Source organism: Protopterus annectens, chromosome 2.part2, assembly GCF_019279795.1.
Source record: "Protopterus annectens isolate FY-2018-M chromosome 2.part2, PAN1.0, whole genome shotgun sequence".
NCBI lineage: Eukaryota > Metazoa > Chordata > Ceratodontiformes > Protopteridae > Protopterus > Protopterus annectens.
In genome coordinates, this window is record NC_056730.1 from 1099617790 (window position 1) to 1099644920 (window position 27131).

A 27131-nucleotide genomic window follows, 5' to 3' on the forward strand; every position below is an offset into this window, starting at 1 on the left:
TCATAGCACTTGGCTGTCTCTCTATCTCTAGTTATCATAAAGCACTGCTAGAGTCACACAGTAGACAAACAAAGTCTGAGGGAATCAATCATGACAGAAACAGCTCATTAACATTTCATAGCCTTGTTCATAGCCTTTCTCCTCTACACTAAGTGACAAATGTTGTAACCCAACACAGTGCATTCGACACCTGCATTCATGTAACAAAACAAGCTAAATTAAACATTTACTCAAAATTAAAATAATAATAAATTCAAAGACTTTATGTTGTCCAGCTTATTAACAAAGAAATAATAAGCTTACTGTTAATAGTCAACAAAACAAGCGGACGAAGGATCACACCCAAAGAACAAGACTCGTGATAATTTTACTACCATTGACTCCATCCTTTACACCATTACTACTCTTGAATGTGAAAACCAAGTATTTACATACACAAACGATAGATGACTATCAATTACAGATGCTTGTATTGCTGTGTACACCTCAGATGTTTTCCCATGATCAAATGAATGAGCACTAGCATAATAATGATTAAGAAATATATTTCATTTCTCCAGTGTTTGAACCATACAGTGCAACCCATTACATCCCCTTGCTTTCCCAACCTCAACTCAAGAATCAGAGACAGAGGTCCAAAATCAGGAAAATGTTACAAAGTCTGAGAATCACATGCTTACCATTATTTAATGACTGCAATACACAACTCTTTGCCAGAAAAAAACACATTTTATGAGGAATAGACCAGAAATATGAGGTAAAAATCAGGGACAGATGAAAACTGTGTCCTCTGTACGCATGCATGTACACAGATGTGACCATCAGTTATAGTCACTTGTCTGAGTGTACACCTCAGATATCTGCAGGAGATCAGGTGATTGAATAAATAGTAAATAATAGTCCTGAAAGGTGTCTCGGCTTGCTGCTGTCAGAAATACACAGTGTGACCCACTGCGACTCCCCTTTATGAACTTAACCTATTAGGTCAAGTATCAAAGACAAACACCCAAAATAAGGATTCGATTTTAAATATTTGTTTTATATATTTAGAACATTTCTAATATAATGGATTATGCATCAACAAGCATTTTCTGAGGGATCCAAAGTCTGAAACTCATGTTTGTCATTATTTAGAGACTGCAGTGCAAAACACTTACCAGAAATACACAGACTTTACACAGAACAGTCCAAATACCTCTCTGCTTCTTTGTTGATCAATCTTGTACAAATCTAAAAAAATGGCAAGACAAAGGCCCAAAATGCAACACATTTTAAGTATTGTCACCAACGAAAGTTCAAAACTTGTTTAATACAAACAAAAATTACAGTTGAGCGCTTTCATCTAACTTATATAGACTTCCTCAGAACAATTCTGTTACAGTTCAACTCAGTTTAAATACTTTTTTCAAAAACAATCAAGTTACTCATCATTTCATCAATTATATATTTAAAGTGCCAGTGTGCGTATTCATATAAAACCATCCTTGTTATTACATAAATCTAAGATATATTAAAACAATTGCTACTATTAACCTAGTTGAATAATAGTAAGAATTCTGTCAAGTATGTATGATGTAAAAATAAAAAATAAAAATAAAAATAATCCATTAAATACAGTTAAAATTTCAATTCCACTTCATCAATTTGCTAAATTCTCTAATATAGGCTTAATAGATATGTGATCATTAAGTCCGGGGTGGGTGGAGGCATTTAATTTAATTTGCCACCTAGCTTCAAGTTCAGCTAGTTTCTTTTTAATACATCCACCCCTCGGGTTGACTTTGGCTATTTCTAATATCCCAAAGTAAAACTCATCACAACCATTGGCTTGAGCAATGTGTCTCCAAAGTGCATTCTTGGTATCTTGCTTTTTAATATTATAATAATGGTCATAAATCCTTTGTCGAAGACACCTATCAGTCTTTCCTATATAATAACAGGAACACTTGGTGCAATGGGCCAGGTATACTATATGTTTAGTCCTACAATTACCTTTTTTAAAAATAATTTTTGTGTGATTTAAATCTTCCAACATAATGCTGTGCTTCTTTGTGATGCATCTGCATTGGTTACAGGTACCACAACATGTTGTACCCCCTGTAATCCCTAATTCACCATCATTTCCTTTTTTCCTTTCTATCTCATTCTTCATATTAGTCCCATTCCTAGCCACAAACTTGGGTGCTTTGCCAACTATCTCAACTATTTTTCTGTCAGTCTTAAATAGACTCCAATTATTTGAGATAATATTCTTTACCTCCCTACTCCATGGGGTATGTTGTAAAATACAAGCTCTATTATATTCTATACTTTCATCTTCTTTAGCCTTTTTGCTTTTCTTCTGCTCCCTAAGGGGTCCAGTACCTAAAAGGGGACTATATTTTTTACCCCATTCTTTCCTTACATATTCTGTTACATCAAGTGCTAACCACCTGGGGTACCCTCTTTGTAAAAACATTTTGGCTATATTACTCAATTCTAATAGGAAATCTGCATAGTCCGAGGTCATCCTAGCTGCTCTAATACATTGACCTCTAATTATGCTTCTTTTTTGGCTGAAGGGGTGACAACTAGAAAAATGTAAGTAACAGTTACTGAATGTTGCCTTTCTGTGTATATTCGTTTTTATCCTATTGTTTTCTATTACAATCTGGGTATCCAAGTATGCTATTTTATTTTTATCAACATTAAAGGTGAATTTCAGCCAACTACATCTTGAGTTTACATAATCTTTGAATTTTTCTAGTTCCTTTGAGGTACCCTTCCATATCAGAAACACGTCATCCAAAAACCGAAAGTAACACGCCATGTATTTGTACCATTTGGTGTTTATTATAAATTCATTCTCCCAGTCATGTAAATAAAGGTTTGCATAAATAGGGGCGCAAGCCGCTCCCATTGCTGTGCCCCTGCTTTGTATGTAATACTCTCCTTCAAAAAATATGAAATTGTATTTTAATACAATTTCCATGAATTCCAAAATTAGTATTCTCTTGTCATTAGTTAAATGCCTAGCCTTTTCTAACTGGGTTTCTAATCTGGATAGTCCATCATCGTGGGGTATGCTGGAAAATAAATCTACTACATCGATGGTAACCAGTATGCATCCAGGTGATATCATTTCATTTTTCAGCCTACCTAAAAAGTCCCATGAGTCTATAATAATGTGTTCTATAGACTTATATATGGGTTTTAACCAAACGTCCACCACCTTTCCAAAATTGAAAGTTTTAGACATGCTACCCGATATTATGGGTCGGAACGGGGGGTCCAATATATTTTTATGAATCTTGGGTATACCTATTATGGTACTAATAATAGGTTTCTCTATCTTCAAATAGTTATATAGATCAATACTGATCCTTTCTTCAATTAATAAATCTTCTAGGTACAAGTTAATTTTGTTGTACCCTATATTAACTGAATATATGAATATATATGTTGAACTGTAACAGAATTGTTCTGAGGAAGTCTATATAAGTTAGATGAAAGCGCTCAACAGTAATTTTTGTTTGTATTAAACAAGTTTTGAACTTTCGTTGGTGTCGGTGTGGAACTGTGTATGCTGTGAGGAACAAGTTTCTTTTGGTTGTATTTATTGTCGACTAGTTCCTTATTCTCTGAGTTTACTTATTTTAAGTATTGTATCTATTTGTGAACAATATAAACCAACTGGACAAAGTGTCCCTTTGTAGGCTTGACCCAGGAACACCATCTGGTTAAGTGACTTGCTCAAAGTCACACAGTAGGTAGATGGAGGTGAAAGAAATCAAACTCTGTGTTTGACTGCAGGTAGCAGTTTAACAGCTTAAAGCCTTAATCCTACATGCTTATTATCAGACACCTGCAATTTACTTAAAAAAATTAATAGAACAGGTATTGCATGGGCATGCATTTTCTTAAACAATAAGAACTATGAACCTCTAATGACTGTCTGAAATCCTTAAAAAGCAGACGTGTGCATGCACACACACACACACATACATACACACACACACACACACACACTAGATCATCAAACATTTTATGAAGGACAGAAAAAATATGAGGCAAAATCATAGACATGCTGCAGAATCAGGCGCAACTTACAGGCAGAAATTCTAATTTACTTAAGTTTGTAAGTGAGTACTAGGCTAATGAACACAGGGCCCTTTTTAGGTCTAGCCAGGCATCCCAAATCTCTGACAAGTTCTGGTACCCTTGATAAGTGTAAGCAGGGATTTGGGAGATGAAACATTTACAAGCAGGGGCCTGGGAGATGAACTATTTACAAGCTGCATGTGTCCGTTAGAGGCATAGATGCCAAACCAGGGATGAATTTCCTGTTCCCCATCCAATTGTCCAACTTACACCTGAATTGGGTTAGGGAGGAACTCTGCTTCACATGGATGGAGAGCCTATTCTAGAGATGGGTTAGTCTCTGGGATACATACCTGTGTCTCCAGCAGGTCCTGTTTATATCACAGGCAAGGTTTAAGTCTTTAGAAAAGGTAATTCTGGTACTGTTTGCTGGATATGCATCAGGGTGGTCTGACAATGCAGTGTATGCAAGTCATAGATCTTCCCTTAACAGCCTGTAAGAGACAAAATACAGGACTTTGAGGCAGTCTACACAGGACATGTTACTTAACATCCTGTATTTTTTTAGTGAGGAACATCTGTGGCCATTCCAGTTGTTGGATAAGCTTGGTTAGGTACATACCAAAGGGAGAATTGTACTCAATTATAGGTCTGATGAATGCTGACTATAGTGGAGCAATTACCTTTTTGGAACTAAATGCCATACCTTTGTTTATAAGTTGCACAACATAGAATGATTTCTATTAATACTGTAGACCTGTGATGGTCAAAGGGTAGATTACTGTATATGTGTGTCCTCAAGTCCCTGAATACTGGGTCAACTCATAAGGGTGTGTTGTCACTATGATAGTTGCCAGGGGTGGATGACTTCCTGAATGATACTGTTATGCATTTCTTGGCATTTAGTTTTAGACTATGGCTCTGTCACAAGTTATTTGTCTGGGTCAGCCCATCCTGGAGACCATTCATGACAATGGAGGATTCTATGACTACTTCTTATTTGCAATCATCTACAAATTTGGTCAGCTAGAGGCCCTTGGCATTGACCTTGACTTCAGAGAAGTAAATATCAAAAAGGAACAGTCCCAGAACTGACCCCTGAGGGACTCCACTTGTGACTGGCCGATTTGTAGAGGTGAACTCCACAAGTCTAAGTTCCTGGGTCCTGTCTGTGAGCCAGCTGGCTATCCACTAGGTGATATAATGGTTTATACCTAACGCTTTGAGTTTATCAACTATGCCTGAGTGGGGTATTGTGTCAAATGAAGCTCCAAAATACAAATGGCCAGCACTCAGAAGTCAGACACAAATCTTTATTTCATACCATATCATGTCAGGAACCACTTTAGCATACCGGTTTCGGTTACAAATCCTTCTTCAGTGCAATATTAATACATACCTCCACTCCGTTCTTAGTAAACCATCTGAACACATACTATTGGTTAATCAAAGATGTTCATTAAGGCCTTGAGAAAAAAGTGCTCCCAAATGAATAATCAATTTTTCTCTTTTTTTATCTAGAATACCATGCCAACCCGCTCTATCCTTGTTATTAAACATTATCCTATCTATAATAATAATAGCCGCGGTGGTGCAGCAGTAGCATTGTCGCCTCACAGCAAGAGATTCTCCCATTCGATTCTTGGCTGGAGCACCTTCTGTGTGGAGTCTGCATGTCCTCCCCGTGGTCGAGTGGCATTCAAAAGACATGTGTAAATGGGTGTTCTTTCGTTGAAGGTTGGGCATCAGGCTGGCACCTCGGCACCGTAAAAATCTACTGCCAATCATTAGCGGACCGGAGTTCCGCTGTGGCGACCCCTAACAGGGAAAAGCCGAAAATAATAATAAGAAGAATCCTATCTATAATAAATCTAAAACCAGCTGTTGGATATTTGATAGTATGTTTGTATAGGGCATTAGACTGACAAGCAAATTTGACATCATTAAGATGTTCAAAAATGTGTAACTTGAATGGATGTGAAGTCTGCCCTACATAAAAGCTCATAAACAAGTATATAAGACTAAATAAATAACCTAGTCCGATTCACAGTCCCCATACACCTGGATGTTAAAAACCCGTGAAGTATTGTGAGAGGTAAATTGCTGTGTTTTACAAATAAATTTACAAAAACTACAATGACTACAGGGTGACATCCTACCAGACATTTTCTATGCAACGTAGTCTGTTTGGCCCCAGTGGTATAATCATACAATTTCTTATGATGATTAAGCCAACTGCCCAAAGTCCTACCCCTCCTATAAGAAAAAAGGCATTTAGAAGGTATCAAATCCCTCAAAGAATCATCAGACAGGAGAATTCCCCAATGTTTATGTATTAAGTCAATCAACACAGATGTATTGCTACCATAACTGATAACTAATCATAGCGGAGTATCTGAAACTGTCCTTTTGTTTTTATATTGCAATAATTCAATTCTATCCAAACCCTTAGCATAATTGCTAGATTTAATAACTTCCTGATATTTGTACCCTCTATTGCAAAATCTAGTAACCAGTTGTTGGTCATGCAAAGTAAATAGTTCATCCGAAGAACAAATCCTGCAAAGCCTCATAAATTGGGCCTTAGGGATGTTCTTAACAATATGTTGAGGATGTCAACTGTTAGCTTGTAGCAAAGTATTAACATGAGGATGTTTCCGATGTACTTGGGTGCCTAAAGTCCCATCCTGCTGCACATGAATTTCAACATCCAAAAAAGGTATTTGTGACGTGTTGCAGTTAAGCGTAAATTGAATACCCCACTTGTTTTCATTTAAATAAGTAACAAATTCTTGTAAGTATTGCTCCTCTGATTGCCATAACAACCAACAATCATCAAGGTAATGGTACCAGATGTCCACAGATTCCAAATAGAGATTATGCATAGAATTGTATATAATCTGTTCCTCAATATAGCCCATAAATAGATCAGCATAAATGGGGGCAAAATATGCCCTCATGGTAGTACCCTTAAGTTGTAGATAACATTCTTCTTTAAAATAAAAAACATTTTTAGTTAACACATGTTCGGTGAGACATGATAAGAAGGTATTAAATTCTGGGCTATATACAGGGACATAGTTTAACCAATATTCCAAGGCTAACAAACCTGCCCAATGGGGGATATTGGAATATAAAGCTGACACATCCAAGTTGCACATATATCATCCTGGCTCCAACTGCATCACACTAATAACATTAAGAAACTCTGTAAAATCCTGTATACGAGCTCTCACATGAGGCAGCAGAGGTTTCAGGTACTGAGTGAGAAAAGCAGATAAGGGTTTCATAAGGGAACCCCTACCTGATATTATTAGTCTTCCAGGAGGTTGATTTAAATTCTTGTGGGTTTTGGGTAACATGTAAAAATACTGTTTCAGAGGGTCTTTGACCATCAATTGAAACTTAGTTTCCTGTATAATAATGCAGATTATGCCCCGCATGACACACATCTTCAAAAGTTAAGTAAATGTAGCATCTTTGAAGGCATACAGTAGTTTGCAAACCATTTGGCTTACAGCACATTCAGGTTTGTAGACAATAATATTTGTTCTAAAATAGACACAACTCTGAAGGGTGTCCTTCAAGGTGATTTGGTCCCTTGTTTTCAAATGATCTCCCTTAGAATTCATGTCATATAAGCTGTGTCCTCTACAAATTTGATGTAGTCATAATGTAGTCACATAAGTCACAAAGCACCCTCGGTGATTCATTACAGGAAGATTTCATACCAGTATAGAACTGGTTAGCAAATAACATGCTAACTGTAAGCACATATACAACTGCTATAGTGACTCTATAGAGATTAACTAAGGTTAAGGACATAACTGTTAAGAACCCGGGTAGAACATCTCTGGCCAAAACCAAAAATCGATATCTGGTGAGCATCTTACATTTTATTCTCAAACAGAAACCCAAGAAGATGAAGTGTTACGATAATTAAAAGTGTCTTACAAAATGTCACGTTAACTTATCTCAAGGGCTTGATGAGATAAAACTTTAAATGTACTTCTTCCCAGAGGTGAATATGGATTTCTTATTATTTGTGTTCTGTTCTCAAGTAACTGACTGCTAATCGTGACCACAGCAAAGAAAATACTCTGGCTCATCTAACAACAGGGAATATCACTGTGTTAGTGTTACCCTAAATGGATGAAATGGCTACCAGTGGGAGCCAAAGCTTTTCTTTTAAGTTACTGAATCAATGTTATTGCTTATCTACGAGGAATAGGCTTATGATCAATAGCTCAACTTTTTTTTAGCAAGAGGTCATGGGGGCTCTAAATATACCACCTTTTACTCCTACTACAAGTCAAAGATCCTTCTCTAAAACAGTGCCAATGTCCAGAAACTATTTACCTCCAAATACAAGAAAAAAGGCAAGAGGGATGGGAGGGTGGCCTAATGATTAAGGTGTTTGCCTTACAAACACAAGGTGCAGGGTTTGAGTCTCACAAGGCATAATTGGCTAAGCCTACAATAGCTCAAAAGGGCAGTTAGCTTAGTACTAGGCTATGAACCTATGAACCTATAAAGACTGTTAGGGAAAACCTGAATGCAAGATTAGCAGAAGCAAATGCAAATGTTTCACTAATAATGGCTGGGTCTCCTTACTGCAAAGCAGCATAACTGAATATTTAAGTCGTATTTATAAAGACAGGAAGCAATACAAAAAAATAATAAGTACTAACACTATTTTGCTATAAATACTGTAAATAAATAAGATGTGTACAGTGAGTATTCAGAGAAAGTATTCTACTAGGACTTTACTGGTAAGATTTTGTAGTAGTACAGCCAAAATCAAAGAATTGGTACAGACAACATCTTTCTTAGTTTATAGACTTTTTAAAGGTTAAATCTGTGAACTGCGGCAAGGAGTTATAGCTCTCTGCTACGGTGTAGAAATGGTGTTTGAACTCTGAATGGACTTTTTAATGTATATATTTATTTATTTTTACTTGTAATTATTTTTGGTCCTCACATCTGAGACTACTAGTTTTTGACCCTTAGGTTTGAAAAGATATGTTTTGGCCCTTATCTTTAAAAAGTGGGGCTGCCAAATGGGAGCATTGCTTAAGGCACCAAACAGCCATGCAACAGCTTTGATACATGATATGGTTACACTGGGTTAATAACGTCTTTACAATCTCCTCAAATGTATCCATCGCTTGTCTTATCTTGTCTTTCCTTAGCAGAGAACTACAGGCATGGATCACTCACTCCTTTCCAGCTCTGACAATATTTCAGTACTTTCCATTTGTTGCATGCTCCTCTGCCTTGATTCTATGTGTATATGGCACTGAGCCAGACCTGGAAAAATTGGAGTGGTATTTTGTTCTAACTCAGTCCTGGCTTTTCCACATTTCTTTGACAAAAAATGTGCTGACAGCTGCACCATATTTTTAGCCAGAGTAGCACTGCTGCAATTTTATGATGACACATTAATATTCTTAAGACACAGTTGCTCACCTAAATATTCGTAGTATAACAAATAAAATTACCCAGCTCCATGTCCTAATTGACTTCTACTCATTTGACATCCTCTGCCTAACAGAAACCTGGCTTAAACCAGCAATCAAAGACAATGAAATTACCCCACCTGGTTACAGTATCTTAAGACTCGATCGACCAAACAAAAAAGGTGGGGGAGTTGCCATACTTTATAAATCTGAATTACAAATTAGCCTGATAGACTACCAACCTCCCTCTCCTACAAATGCTGAACTCCTTTGCTCCAAACTTCAGATTAATAAGAACAAAGCAATGTATATTATGTGTTGCTACATCCCTCCCGGGAAAAATATAAATACACTTGAAAATATCCTTAGCTGGCTCTCTTCTACCATCCCACAAGAAATTATCTTCTTAGGTGATCTCAATATTGACTGGAACTCCTGCTGTTCCACTAAACCCACCTCTCTCATAAACCTCTACATGTTCCAACAAATCATAAACTTCCCTACAAGAATACATAAACCTACCAAGAAGCAGAGTATTCTTGATTGGATACTTGTTAATAACAATCCCCATGCATATAAAACAGGTATACTCCTGACAATATTAGTGGCCACCTCCTACATACATTTCCAAACAAAAATATAGTAGTCCTATGCAGTCAGTATATCGAACTATACGCAGTAAGAAAAACTTTAGCCTTCCCAACTTCCTCCTAGAACTTAAAGCTTGCAACTGGGCACCTCTCAAAGACCTTCCTCTTGAAGAGGCAGTCACTTATTTCAATAATACATTCCTCCAAATTCTGGACAGCCATGCCCCATCTCGCCAAATTAAAATAAGGTCCAAAGCAGCTCCATGGCTTTCCAAAGAAACCAAGCAAAAAATGATACTAAGAAACAAACTTTGGGCAAAATGGAGAACCACAAAAACCCCCACTGACCACCAACATTTCAAACACCTTAGAAATACCACAAAGAAACTTATACTCCTTGACAAAAAACTTCAACTTTAAATTTCAACAAAACCCCCAACAGAACCCTCAAAATTTTGGTCTGGAATCAAGAAACTCCTATACCCTGGAAACTCAAAACACCCACCCCTGCCAACCTAACTCAGACCCTCCTAATAAAATTGCTGACATCATAAATAACTTCTTCTCAGAAACAGTCACCTCTCTTGCCAACACCTTAACTCCACCAACAACCCTTGAACTCAACCCTCCTAATAATAAAATACCCTCTTTAAAGTTCAACACAGTATCCACAGCCTTCATTCACAACCAACTCCAAAAACTTAAACCTTGTACCCCCTCAGCAGACAAACTGCCAGCAGAGTATCTGCAGCTAGCTGCAAAGGTACTAGCATTCCCAGTCTCCATCTTAATAAACAGAACCATAACCGAATCCACTATTCCATCTCTCTGGAAAATCTCCCATATCATCCCCTTACATAAAGGGGGAAATACAACTGAACTTTCAAACTACCGTCCTATAGCCCTACTCTCTCCTCTAGCTAAAATTATGGAACGATGTGTCCAACAACAACTTCTAGAACACCTTCTCCATAATAACCTACTTGCTGACTCACAGCACGGCTTTAGACCATTCCATAGTACCACCACTGCCCTTCTCTCCTTTACAGACACCATCAACAAAAATCGCAACAATAATCTATATTCATCTGCATTATTTCTTGACCTCTCAAAAGCATTCGATATGGTAAATCACCATCTCCTGATTGATATGCTTAAATCCCTTTCTCTTGACACAATGGCTATTCTGTGGTTCAACTCCTACCTGTCAAATAGACAACAAGCAGTACTCTGGGATGGTCATTTATCCTCCCAGCTCCCAGTCTCCATTGGAGTCCCACAAGGCTCTATTCTAGGTCCCTCCTCTTCTCCATCTTTATTAATAATCTGAATACCTCCCTCCCATCCTCCACTTGCATTCAGTATGCAGATGACTCTACACTCATCTGCACTGCAATGTCTCCTGCTGAACTACATTCATGTACCCAAAATGTTTTTACTGCAGCAGAAAATTGGTTCAAACACATCTGTCTCCTCCTTAATCCTAAAAAGACTAAGTTACTATTGATTACTCCAACTTATAAGTCCATCCCAATTTCCTTTACTATTGTCTCTAACAATGGCACAATTATATCACCCGACAGCACTACAAAACTGCTTGGTGTGACAATAGATAATCAACTAAACTTTGATGCTCACATCAATTTAACAATAAAAACAGTTAACAAAAAAATAGGTGCACTCTATAGACTTAAACAATTTCTCACACCAGAGACTAGGATATCCTTAGCTCAAACACATCTCATCTCAACACTACTGTATGCCTCTCCAACCTTTATTAACCTATCAAAACAAACCTATCAAAACTAGCCTCATCCTACCACAACATTGTCAGGTTTGCTACAAGTGCCCCATATCGGACTCATCATTGTTTAAATCTCAGACAGCTAGGTTGGCTTGAACTGCAAAATCTCATTCTACTCCAACAACTGACTATTACCCACAGGATACTCCACTTCCCTTCTAATACACCTATTCTTAGTACTCTTATTTCGTCCTATAAAAATCTCTCTAACCTACGCTCAGCTAATAAACTTCTAGTAGCCACATGTAAATCTCAGAACAAAGCAGGTGACTCCCTTTTCTCAAATGCTGTGGGTACACACTGGAACAAGCTCACTTGTGAACTTACTACCTTGACCTCAACACCCCTCTTCAAGAAACATTTAAAGACCCACCTCAAATCACATTGGCTCTGCCCTTGCTCTTCCCTGACTGACTCTCTTTCTCTACTTGACATCTTTCCACCTCTTTTCCAAACACCTCTATCTGCACTGTACAAACCCATCATATAGATAAGCAGTACTTCTCCTTCTCTCACTCTGCCTTGTCTCCATCTAGCTGATACCACTCCTCCCACCACCTCAATTTCTTTTTCCCTTGACTCTATTCAGCTTGTGACTTCCTCTTTCTTATGATTTTACCTATTACAACTACTTACTTTGCTTATGTTTTACCCCTATCACCTCTAAGATGCTAAAAAAAAAAAAAATTTTTTTTTCTTTTTTCTGTATTATAATACTGCTCGTATTGCTGTGTGTTTTTGTTACACTAATTGCTTTTCTGTTGTTCTGTATTCTAATTAGTTACTAACTCCTGCTTAGTAGTTTTAGTTAAACTCTTGTACATATTTTTTTTCGTAAGTTTGTTTACCATAGACTGTTACAGTGGAGCTTTTCTCCTCGGGCCTCTACTGAAAATGGACATGTATCCAGTTAGACTAGCCCGGTCAACAAATGTAAAATAAAATAAATAAAATAAAATAAATACAAGCTTGGTTCTGTTTTTAGCATCCAGTATTTGTAAACAGTTCTTAACCTCCTCTGTTTTACATATAGACATTTAAATTCTGTATTGTACACTTTATACCATTATATGTTACTTATTACATTAACTTTACCTTCAGGGGCCACTTTAGGAATACTTCTGACTTTTATACAGGCTCTAACTGAACACAGCATCAGAAATGATAGATAATGCTATATCCTTATTTATTTGAATTCTTAGTTTTGCCCCTATATTTCTGGGGTGATCCATATTGCTCTATTGTCTTTTTTGGCCATATTATACACTTCATTGCATGTTAAGCCCTCTTTCTCAGAAGCGTTGCCTGTATTAACCATGTTATGTACATCAGTTGCTTTAGGCTTGCAATCTCCTTACTGACCTTTGCAATTGTTTTCATTAACACTGCAATATTAAGTGTCTAAAGTTATGCTAAATCTTTTGTTTACAGTAGCCTTGTATTGTAAATTTTCCCAGTACATCTCAAACATAAGTCTCATTTTAACTTAATTTCATTTATTTGTTTGTTGAACAGAGAAAAGGATGTGGTGTGTGAAGAAATTTAGAGAGTCTGAAAGATACACAACTAAAAGGTAAAGAGAAAACACTGACTGGGAAGAATTCTGGCAGCAGTTCAAGCTGCAGCTTTGGCACAAGAGATGGCTTCCAGTAATTTAGAGGAAAAAATAAATTAAATGCAGTCAGAGCTGATTAAAATAAATGAAACACTGAAGGAGTGTATCAACTCAAATAAAAGGCTGAAAAAATGGAAGAAGCTTTAAGCAGCTATTCAGATGAACAGATAAACTGCAAAAATCAGAGGTCAAAATGAAGAAAAAGTTAAAACTGGCTATGTATGAAACTTCTCAACAAGAACTGTTTCAAAAGTGGTAGTTAGAGGACAAAGCATGCAGAGAAATCCTGAGAATTTCTGCTGTACCAGAGAAACTGGAAGGAACAGCCTGTATTAATTTTATGAAAGCACAAATACGCAACTGGACTGGTATTCCAGAGCAAGATTTGTTAGTTGAAAGGGCACACTGACTATATGCCTCCAAAAGTGGCCATGAGAAAGCAGCCAAGATCTGTATTAGCAAATATGCAATCAAATCAGCAGAAATAGTTGATCCTTACAACACTGTGGCAGAAGGACAAATTATTAAAAATTGGAGACAGTGTTTGTGGAAAATGATTGCTCACTGTAGACCTGGCATAAGAGAAACAAATTTATCGTAGCAATCAAGGAATGTTGAGAGACAGGTGTGAGACTCAAGCTGCTGTATCCAGCTGCCTGCAGAATATTTCTTCCTCATGGATCAAGGACATGATTTTATGCAGAACAGTCGAAGGAGGAAATACAACATTTGCCCAACAAAAACTGAGCCAACAAACAGGAGGGGACTCTGCTTGTCATTCTTCTGACAATAAAGTGCATAGGGAGACTTTGCTAGTGAAACCTTTTCCAATGTTTCAAAGGAAAATGCCTGTGAAACAGAAAAAAGCACAGGTACGGACGAGAATAATTGGGAGTAACTTGGATTTGAACCAGAGTATGGTACTGGGAGATGGAGATGAACAGGAAGAAGACCAGCAACACTGACAATAGTGAATAAATGTGAGACTATTAAACATCAATAATATTTGTAAAATATGGCTTTACAAGAAAACGTGGCCAAGAAAGATTGGACTTTTGTTGACTTTGTTAAACATGTGAGTGGATTTAGTACACTAAAAGAAAAAAGCAACTGTAAGTAAGCAAATTAAAACAATTTTTGTTCTTAACAATACTTGTATAGTACATTTTATGGTTCCCTATTACATCCTCGAAGATGCACTTACCCGAATAGGTTAACACTGACACGTCTCCATCAAACCACATAAACATCGATCATCCTGAAGCGTGAAATCCGAAACGTCGAAACATCATGGTTGGCCCTTCCGTGGTATAGCTCCGTAAGTGTGCGATAGGTACGGACCTTAGGGTTAGGGTACGGGTTAAGGTAAGTGCATAGATGGTAATGTATGTGAGATTTGGTGTAGGGTTAGATGTAGGGTTTTGTTACGTATATGTGTGTGGATTATTTATTTTGTTTGGGTATAACTTGTTAAGGTAAGTGTGCGATAGTTACGGACCTTAAGGTTAGGTTGTGGGTTAAGGTAAGTGCGTAGATGGTGGTATATGCAAGATGTAGTGTAGGGTTAGAAGTAGGGTTTAGTTTAGGGTTAGAAGTAGGGTTTTGGTTAGTGTATGTATGTGTTTAGTTTGTTTGGGTAGGTAATATGTAGCGGGTGGTGGGCTGGGACAAGTATGATGGTTCGAGCTTTTGAATTTCGCAGTTTAGGGCATTTGGTGTATTCGCGGTTCATGGAATATGTTTCAGTGTTTTTGTATTCGGTTATTAGGGCTTTTGAGATTTCAATAGAGACCCACATTTTGTGATATAAACTGCATGTTATATAATAAAGCATATTTGTGTAGTATGTTGTCAGGGATATCTAAAATGAAGGGGTGCAGGTGAGTCTTTTCAGTGATTTTTTTATGTGATAAAGATACTAAAGTAAGCAAGTACTTTTTGGCTTTAAAGAAATGTATGCATTGTAATGTAAAAACAAAATAAATGCTGGGCAAAAGCATGTTTAAGTTGATAAGCTGTAATCTTGGGCTGTTGACATGGGAGATGGGGTATAATAGCACACTGATTATAATATATGTAGAGCTGAGATATTTTATGTTACTATTGCATAGGTAAATGTCTGGATTAATGCTCCTGGCTTAATCTAAAAACATGATGGATATAATGAGAAGGGCATATACAATAATACTGGCTCATTTTTTTCCCTCTTGCAAATAACTGTTCACTGTGAGTTGAGAAGTCTGCAGAAGAGGACAGTTGCACATTCTGTTCTTATGTTTCCATAGAGATGAGCTGACTAGAGATGCAGACAATTAATCTTGATAGTTCTAAGCATTGCTTGCTAAGGGAAATGTCAAATAAAAGGTACAACGGCAAGCACATTAATTAAATTAAGTTTGAAATTATTGGAAGTGAATAAGAGAGAGTTTTCCTAGAACCTTAAATACATCAGTGCATTTACTAGAATGGTACACTTTTTCTTAAGTCTAAAAGTTAATTTTTCCTGAAAGTGTGCAAGCTGTTTTTCACACCTGGGAGAGATAAGAAAAGAACAGATAGCAATCAATGTAACTGAGAGCACAGGCACTTTAGCATGGATAACCTTAATTTTAGGTTAGGTAATGCATGTGGCTGCAGCTGTTGATTTGAGACAATTGTTTCTTATCAGGAAGGTTAAACCTTCATTATTTGAAGGTGTACATAGTTTTGTGTGTTTGTTTTAAGTTACTAGGTTATGGGAGTGTTCTGGGTGTGTGTCTGTTTTTTTTTTGAGAGCTTTCATTAAAATAAAAAGTATTATAAAATGTGATATAGGTTCAGAAAAAGAAGCAAGTGTATAAAGGATCAAACTGCCAAACATTAGTGGGTGCATGTAACAGAAAAGTTGGAAAGAGACATTTAAAAGACCTGTCATATATAGTTGGTGGGAATAATGTCTTATCATAATGGCTACACTATCCATATTATTTTGGAACATGAATGACCTCACAGGTATAGACATAAAAAGAGTATTGAATTATATTAAGAAATGCAAAGTACAAATAGCAATGCTACAGGAGACACATTTGGAAAGAAGTGAGCATGGGAATTCAATAAAGAATGGATTTCAGGGTGGATATTCAGCAGAGTATCAGGGACAAAGGAAAAGAGGTCTGCTTACACTATTGCTAGAGGAGGCCCAATATTGCTAGAAGAGGAAAAAAGATAATAATGGTAGATTTGTGGTAGCAAGGGGCTACTGGCAAGGGAGGAGGATTATGCTGGCATGTATATAAATTCCACCTAAAAGTGGATTAAATTTTTTTTGGAAGAAGTAATCAGCTTTCAGCAGGACATGTTACTTATAGGTGGTGATTGGAATTTGATTTGCAACAGTGAGGATGTACCTGGAGGACTTAGAAGGGAAAATATAACAAAAGGGGATATATTTCTGAGGAAATGTATAAAAAATATTTCCTATGGAGGACATGAACTCAGTAGTAGGAACTCCAAGAGAATTTACATATTATTCCCCAAGTTACAATACTGGGCTAGACTATACAAAAATTATATTTAACAAGAACACATGTATTTAATTGAAATCTTCAACACACATCCAGTAATTATGTCAGATCATGAGCAATAACAACTACAATAAAAAGGGTAACAAAGTAAAAATAAGACACTGGTGCTTCTCCACCTACCTGTTAAAAAGAGTGGAATTTAAGGAATAGTTAGTGGAAATTATTTGAGACCTATCAGGGAAGACATAAACTTCTTCAGAAGTTATAGCTAGTGAGTGCAATAAAATGAAAGCAGAGTTGAAAAAAACAGAGTAAAATAAAATAAAAGAGATACAGCTAAGAAGTAAAAGGGATTATTTAGAGGGGCTGACAAAGATTAAAGTATTGCAGAATAAGGGGAATCTCACAGAACAAGAAGAGGCACAACTTAAGTGTGCTAAAGAGAAAATAAGGGAGTTCAGAAAGGTTGCTATTAAGCAACTCTTTTGGATAATAACTCCAGAGCAGAAAACTTTTTAGCACAATAACTTAGGGAACAGACAGTAGAGAGGGATATTGCGAAACGTAAGGAGCCTATAATAGAAAAATAACCAGAGATCCTGTAGAGGTATTGGAAATATTTCACAATTTTTCTGAAAATTTGTGTAAAGCAGAGAAATGCGGAAATCAAGAAAGAGCTCAAATGGAAATAATTATGGAACTCTTTAAATATGCCAAGGTTAGAGGTGGATGAGTCTCAACAAGTAACAGTTAAGATAGGAGGAGATGAGATAAAAACTGTGACGTACAATCAATCTGCAGAAAAGTGTCCAGAAATAGTATTCTTGTGGAAGTTTGGAAGGTAGGAGGGAAGAAAATGATAAAATCTGAAAGTTTTGTTTAACAATAATTTAAAAGGAGGGGGAAGTACCAACATCCTGTAAGAAAGCTGTGGAGGCTCTAATACCTAAAGATGATGAAGACCCATCAGTCCCAGCTTTGTATAGAACTGTTTCAATAAATCATGATTATAAAGTGTTTATATCTGTGATAGCTAAATAATGGCATGGATGTTGCCAAAATTGATAGATATGGATCAATGTGGTTTTGTGGAGGGGAGACTAACATTTAATAACATTAATAGAACAATGATTGTCCAGAAAGAAGCAAAATGTAAGAAAATACCTCTGTTCCGGGTGGTTCTTGATACAGAGAAAGCATTCAACAGAGGAGCTTGGATTTTGTGTGCAGGACAATGGAAGTACTTACATTCCCTAATACAATAATAAGGTTAATTAGGAGGATATATGAGCGAATAATGACAAGAATTAAATTGGGAGGGTTCCTGTTTGATAAGCTGTATTTGAACAGCGGAACCAGACAGAGGTGTCCTCTTTCCCCTTTGTTGCTGCATGTATAGAGCCATTGGCAAAGAAAATAGGGGACTCTGAAATTCAAGAATATAATTGGTATGGTAGTGTAATCAAAAGTTGGCTTTATTTGCAGGTGATATTATTTTGTACCTGATAAAACCAGCAAGGGACATCTCAGTGTTGAACTTTATGAGGCAGTTACAAGTCTTTTTAGGATATAAAATTAATGAAAATAAAACAAAGGCTATAGTGCAAGTCTTTTTGGGATACAAAATTAATAAAAATAAAACAGGCTATAGTTGCAAATTATGTACACACACATTAATTTGTTTAGCAATACCCATATTTAATGGGACCTGATTAAATTAAGTATTTAAGAGTCTGGATTAAAAAGGCTACTGTTATGTCAGCTTTGGGTAAATGGGAATAGATTAAAGAAAAGATAATACAAAAACTTTATAAATGGAAGTTCTTGTTTATCGATATGGATAGCAAGATACAAGCCAGGAAAATGTTTTTAGTCCCTTTAGTTTTGTATACAGGTCAGGCATATTTTATCAACAAGAGGAGAAGTTGTGGACAATAATTAAAATAGAGGCAAAGGAATTTATCTGGAAGGGGAAAAAGGAAAGAGTCAAGTGGGGTAAGCTGAGACCTCCAATTGAACAAGGTGGTGTAGGATTACCTGATTTGAAAGGCTATTTTACAGCTGCACAATTAAGGCTCATATACATAACACAAGCAGAAAGTTGAAATTCAAAATGGAAATGATGATCATATGTTGGGGGACTCAAGAAATAAGGAGAGAGTGGGATTTTGGATACAGATCATAAAAGAGAATACCAGCCATACAGAATATTATAGTCACAAAGTAGCAGAAAGTAGTCTAAGAACTAAGCCATCACGGCACTGGAGAAAGGAGATTCTTCCAGTAGGTCTGAATGCAATTAGGGTACAAAGACTAGGCAAGAGAGGGCTGGAATTTACTGGAGAAAACTGGCAAATGAACCACAGTACTGAGAGCAAATAACTAGAGAGGGAAAGGTAATAGAATAGGAAGAGGCTGAGAAGACATTTGGACTGCAAGCTAGCGACTGCTTTCCCTATCAAGGATTAATATCAGAGCATTGGCAAAGAGAAAAGGCTAGGGGGATTCTAAGTGAAAGACCTACTCTGAAAGTGATTTTATTTGAATCTAGAACAGAAGCTGCTGTAAAAAAAGGATAATTAGTAGGGCATATAGAATTTTGCATGATAACTATAGGAATAAATTAGGGAGTTTTGAAAAGATTGGGAAGAAAGATTGAATAAGGAATTTACAAAGGAACTATGGGAGGGAGGACATATGTATAGCTGCCAACTATGCAGCAAAGCATAGAAGATGTAGGGTTTTTGCTTGGAAGTATTTGCATAGGTATTTTTATACCCCAAGCAGAGTCCAAAGAATTTTTCCTCAGGTAGATGTTAAATATTGGAGGTGAGATAGGGAAGAAAGAGATAAATGGGAATGTATGTTTTGGGAGTGTAATGAGTTGGCAGATTTTAACAATTCTTTACAATGGCCTTTCTTAGAAATACTGGGTGAGCAAATGGTTGTAAATAAGGAAGTGGTTCTTTTGAATGGGCTAAAAGTTAATGTTTCCTGAAAGTGTGAAAGCTGTTTTTCACAGCTGGGAGAGAGAAAAAAGAACAGACAGCAATCTGTGTAAGTGAGAGCACAGGCTGTGACATATACCTTGTTACATTTAATTCTGGTGGCTGCCAAAAAGCAATTACTACAAAATGGAAATCAAAGTTTTTGAATTATTGAGTATTTGCATGAAGTGGTGAAAATGCAACATTTTGAGGTTCTTATAACCTTCTGGTGCTCATTTGTTGGTAAGGATCATATCAGTGTTGCCCATTTTGACATCAGATATGTTCACCTGTCTAGGTAACATACCAAACTGGGATGTGGACCAGGAAGAGAGGAATGCAAAGCATTCTAAGTTGCATCTTAAATCATTCTCCTTAATTAATGTTAAATACAGTACGTTGATATGTGCTGCTACAGGAGTAGTGCAAATGTAGAAGTGCATTTGATATCATTGGCAGAAGTATCAGATTTGCAGTGCCGTAGACCTATCTCCCGGATTGTGAACCAGATATGATACTGTTACTTATGGCACTTGGCAATAGCCAGTATTCGTAAACATTTTCCACAGACTGCATTATACCCCCCCACCTTGTTTGCACCCAGTAAGGTGAACATATCACAGGTAGTAGGTTGTTACACCTGTTGTTTACATAGGCAGGCACCACCATGTATCTGCCTGCATCCTGGTACATGTAATACATTTATACTTGTTGCATACATGAAAGAAAAATGGGAATGAATGAACTGACCCTCTTTTTTGTTTTACCGTCTCTCAACCTGTTAGAGTGAAACAATGGTACCAGGTCATTCATTGCATTCTTTTAATAGTCACTTTAAAACTGATGCTGGTTTACCTTGTTAACCATTGGCTGCTTACAACAATGATACATACTGGGGCCTTCTGTTTGTGTTTAGGTCTCATCCTTACACTGGATTCTTTTTGTCTTATCACAGTAGAGATATGTGTCTTAACTAGAATTTTGATTAAGAATATAAGAAGGGTCTTTTGTATTCTTGCAGTGGAAACATTTTTTAAGTAAGGGGTTTGGTTTGGAGTTGGTTCATTAAGGTTGTTTCCGTGGTGGCAAAGAGGTTCCTTTCACAGGGAAAGGATTTCGGCAGTCCATGCTTTTCATGGAACGGCATTTCAGAAAACCAGTGTTGCTCAGTTTGGATTAGACGAAATGTGTTTTTGTGGAAAGAAGAGCACACACGCTGTTATACATATATATATATATATATATATATATATATATATATATAAAACATATACATAAAACAATGGTATTGGTGACCTTATATTCGTGGATTGACCTCAATATGGCCTGCTCAGGCTGGTTTCGTTTTTTGAAAGGGTTACTGTGGCTATTGATGAGGGACGTCTGTTCTATGCTGCTTACCTGGACCTTGCTTAGGCCTTTGTCACTAACCCCCATGCTGACATTACTGACAATTTTGCCACCATTAGCCCTCTTGTGAATATTTGACAGAAGCCATACTGGTAAGATGAGAGTAATTTGTTCTAGACAGAAAAGTATTACCAGCAGTGTCCCACAAGGGTCCGTTCCAGCTGTTCCAGTCTGTCTCCTCTTTGCTATCTATATACTTCTTTGACAGGAAAGCTGACATCAGAGGACTATGTCTCTGTTTGCACAACCGGCATGAAAACAGAATTTCCACATTATTATAGCCAGCATGGATTATGATAAATGAAGATAGGCTCTGGGTAGTATCAGTAATTTATATTTATATCATTCATTGTTTCTCAAAGCATTCTTACAATTTTTTTCCTGCATATAAACATGTATTCTTATGCTGTGAGAAAGACCATCAGTTTTCTTTATGACATCACTGACATTTCCATAAAATAGTAAAAATGATTGTTTTTGTTTGAATGCACACACCTCTGTATGCAGGTTTTAGTACCTCCTCATTTTTGTCACGTTTAACATTTCTTACATTTGCAGCCGATATTATTTTGTACTTAATAAAATACAGAAAAATGACATTTTAGTGTTGTGGAACATTTTGAGACAGTTTTGTGTCTTTTCAGGATATAAAATCAGGATATAAAATGTGTGATGATAAAACAAATGATATAGCGGCAAATTATATACCCATACATTAATTGGTTCAGCAATAACCATATTTATGGGGCATGATAATATGAATAATTTAGGTGTATGGATTAAAAAGCATTTTGTTTTGGCAACTAAAGATATGTGAGGAAAAAATAAAAGATAATATAAAAACTAAGAAACTGGAAGCTCTTGTTTATGGATAGTAAGATACAAGCAATGAAAATATTCTAGTCCTTTTAGGTATATATAAGTTAGACGTATTTTTATCAACCAGATGATAAGTTGTGGATGATAATTGATAATTAATAAAGAGATGAAGGAATTTATTTGGGAGGGGAAGAGGGCAAAGTTGACTGGGTAAATTCATCCTCCTCACAGAGAAATACTTTAGAGCTACATAACTAAGGCTCATATGCAAAATAAAAGCAGAAGGTTATAAATCAAAGTGGAAATGAATGATGATGAAATGTGGGGTGGGGGTGGAGGGGTTAAGAAATAAGGAGTGTGTAATATTATATTCATAAAGTAGAAGGAAATATTTTAAGGACTAAGTCAATATGAGAATGAAAAATGAAGATTTTGCTAGTAAACTACATGCACTCCTGGCTGTCCACTCCCCTGCGATACTCTGTTTATCCGAAACGTGGTTAAAACCTAACACCACAGATAATGAAGTGTTACCACCCAGTTATAACATACTCAGGCTGGATTGTGCTTCTAGAAAGGGGGGTGGGGTAGCTGTTCTCTATAAATCTGTGTTAAACGTCACCATTGAAGCTATACAACCACCTCAAATTTATAACTCAGAGATTCTTGCCACCAAATTGCAACTTAATAAAAATAAATGTATTAATATCATCTGTATGTACATTCCCCCAGGAAATAATATATCTACACTCAAAGATACCCTTCACAGACTATCATGTAACTACCCTCAAGAAACCTTACTGCTCGGAGATATTAACATAGACTGGAACACATGTTCCTCAGAATCTCCAATCACCCATGGTAACCTACATGCATTTACACAAATAACCACCCCTACCAGGATAGGAAAACCTAACCATAAAGAAAGCATACTTGATTGGATACTTATCAATAGTCACCCTCAACTGTACACCTCTGGGACCCTCCCTGATGACTTAAGTGATCACCTTTGTACCTATATAATTAAGCATAAAGTCATTAACCCCCACCAACCCATACTCAGAATGGTAAGAAACAAAAAGAACTTTACCCTTGCCAATTTCCAGCAGGAACTAAACTCATGTAAATGGTCAATTCTAAAACACCTCCCCTTAGAGGAAGCAGTTGTATGTAAATGGTCAATTCTAAAACACCTTCCCTTAGAGGAAGCAGTTGTATGTAAATGGTCAATTCTAAAACACCTCCCCTTAGAGGAAGCAGTTGTATGTAAATGGTCAATTCTAAAACACCTTCCCTTAGAGGAAGCAGTTGTATGTAAATGGTCAATTCTAAAACACCTCCCCTTAGAGGAAGCAGTTGTATGTAAATGGTCAATTCTAAAACACCTTCCCTTAGAGGAAGCAGTTGTATGTAAATGGTCAGTCCTAAAACCCCTCCCCTTAGAGGAAGCAGTTGTATGTAAATGGTCAATTCTAAAACACCTCCCCTTAGAGGAAGCAGTTGTATGTAAATGGTCAATTCTAAAACACCTCCCCTTAGAGGAAGCAGTTGTATGTAAATGGTCAATTCTAAAACCCCTCCCCTTAGAGGAAGCAGTTGTATGTAAATGGTCAATTCTAAAACACCTCCCCTTAGAGGAAACAGTTGTATAACTTCAGCAACAAATTCCTTGAGATCCTTGACTCTCATGCACCTGTTCGCTCAGTAAGAATAAAGGCAAAAACTGTGCCATGGCTTTCCAAAGAGTCCAACCTAAAAATCAACCTTAGAAACAAAGCATGGGCATCATGGCGTCCTACAAAAGACCCCCAAGATCATATTAAATAAAGGCAATCAAGGAATGCGACTTAAAAATCCATTTTACAAGACAAAAAAAACCTACTATTATAATCTACAGCAAATAAATCAAAACAACCCTCAGATGATTTGGGCAGGTTTAAATAAACTATTATACAATGACCCTCCATTAATATTCAAAAAACGTGCATGCTGATTGGTCAGCGTGCACGTTGTAAATTGGAGTTATAGTAATAGAAAAAGGTCCAGTTGCCCTGACTTTTTCCATTACTATAACTCTTTTTTTTTTTTACAGCAACGGGGAACGCAAGATCTTCGTTGCTTCACACTGTCTCGCTATGTTAAACTCATTTAACATAGCGAGACAGCATTAAAAAAAGCAACGGACATTCTCCGTTGCTTTTTTTAATGCTGTCTCTCTACGTTAAATGAGTTTAACATAGCGAGACAGTTTGTAAAAAGCAATGGAGATCTTGCTTTCTCCGTTGCTTTTTACAAACTGTTTCGCTATGTTAAATGGGTTTAACATAGTGAGACAGCTTTAAAAAAAGCAACGGCTCCATTGCTTTTTTTAAAGCTGTCTCGCTATGTTAAACCCATTTAACATAGCGAAACAGTTTGTAAAAAGCAACGGAGATCTTGCTTTCTCCCTTGCTTTTGCCCACAGCTCTGATGTACTGCGTAGGCATACGTATGCGCAGTACATCAGAACTTCCGCAGAATACCAGACAGCTGCGGAAGGGCAGCAAGGAGGCATTATACAATGCCATTATTTAAGAAAATTAATTATTTTTTTCCTTAAATAATGTCATTGTATAATAGCAGTAACCCACACCTGGGTGTGGGTAATGCTGGATTTACCCACGGTTGGCTTTGTTTGGTCACGAGGGCGAAGCCCTCATGACCAAACCACGTCAGCTGTGGGTAAATCCAGCATTACCCACACCCAGGCGTGGGTTATTGCTATATTACATCCTGGACAAACTTTCACCCTGACCCCTGCAGCCACCACTGATAAACCACCTGAGGAATTGTCAGACAGTTTTTACCAATTCTTTATGGAGACAATCCAAGCCCTAGCTAGCCAAATACCTCCAAGCTCCCCTGGCCCTGAGGACACCACCCCTAGTAACCAACTCTCATTCAGATTCCAACCAGTTGCCACTTCACTTATCCGGATCTAGGACTATTGAACGAAAGTTCAATAGTCCAAATCCCCAATCACCGAACACACTGTAACGAAAGTGATTTCACCCAAAAACACTTTTGTTAAAGTGTGTTAAAAAAAACAACAATAAATCTACTTTTATGCAGGGAAGCAAGCCCCGCTGCACCCCCATGTGGGGGGCTGTGCCCCCACACCCCCCCACTTTAATATTCTCACTCAGAGATCGCACTACAGTGAGAAAAAGGGAATATTCCTTGATCTGCACTGTATTACGATCTCCACAACAGTCATTCCCCCATGACTCCCTCTAGCTGCAGGAATACGTTTGCGGAAGTATACCCAGCAGTTTGCACTTCGGTGAAAAGTTCCTTCGGGGATCAGTACTGATCCCACTTATCCATATCTTGATCAAAAAATTAAAACCAATTACTCTCTCTGCTGATCTACCCCCTGCCGAGTATCTACAAAAAGCAGCTGATGCCATTGCTTACCCCATCTCTATACTAATCAATCGAACCATAGTAGAAGCCAAAATCCCCACCATCTAGAAAATATCTTATGTAATCCCACTTCTAAAGGAGGTAGCTCTACTGAACTATCTAATTATAGACCGATAGCTATATTGTCTTCACTTGCAAATATGGAAAAGTGTATTCATAGACAACTGCTGCGCCACCTAATTCAGAATAACCTTATGGCAGACTCCCAGCATGGCTTCCGACCTCACCACAGCACTACTTCAGCCCTCCTAGCCTTCTCCAACACCATAAGCCATAATTGCAACAATAATAACATATCCTGTGCCCTCTTCTTGGATGTCTCCAAGGCATTTGATATGGTTGATCACCAACTTCTAATCCACACCCTGAAAACATTCTGTCTAGACACTAAAGCCCTTCAGTGGTTCCAATCTTATCTGACTGGTAGAAAGCAGGCTTTCCTTTGGCAAAACAAACTATCTAACCTCCTACCCAACTCCCTTGGTGTATCCCAGGGTTCTATACTAGGGCCCCTTCTGTTCTCCATTTTCATCAGTGGCCTTTATACTGTTATCCAAAAAAGTCAGCTGTATCCAATACGCTGACGACTCCACCCTGATCTACTCGGCCACATCTCAGACAGAACTATGGTCAGCTACCCAGAACACCTTCATCATAATAGAAAATTGGCTTTCTGGTCATCGTATGGTCTTAAATCCTAAAAAAACAAAAATGTTACTTTTCTCACTCTTAGGTCTACTACATTTACCTTTACCATAAAATCCAATAATGGCACTATAATCTCCCCAGGCACCTCTACAAAACTACTAGGTGTTATCATAGATAACAATCTTAAATTCGACCTGCATGTTAATCAAACCATCAAAACCATCAATAAAAACTTAGGGTCACTTTACAGGATAAAAGCCTTCTTAACCCCACCTGCTAGAACTGCCATAGCTGGCTCTCACCTACTTTCAATTCTTCTGTATGCATCCCCTTTACTCTCAAATTTAAACAAGTCTGTCCTCAACAAACTCTCTATCTGCTACAACCACATTGCCAGATTTGCCACTGGTCTGCCTTATAGGACACACCACTGTATCAATCTAAACCAGCTTGGGTGGCTAGAACTGCCCAGCTTGATCCAGTATAACCAACTGAGTATGGCATATAAAATACTTTACAATCCGGACAATACTCCTGCACTAAAAAAACATTATCACCCTCTATAACAATCCCACACCTCTTCGATCTTCTAACAGACTGCTAGTTCAGACTATCAAAACTAATAACTCAGCCAGTGACTCTATCTTTGCCAACTCTGCAGGTAGATCCTGGAACTCACTCCAAGCTGATATTACTTTACTTACCACCCTGAGTCAATTTAAGATATGACTCACACAATATTTGACACTAA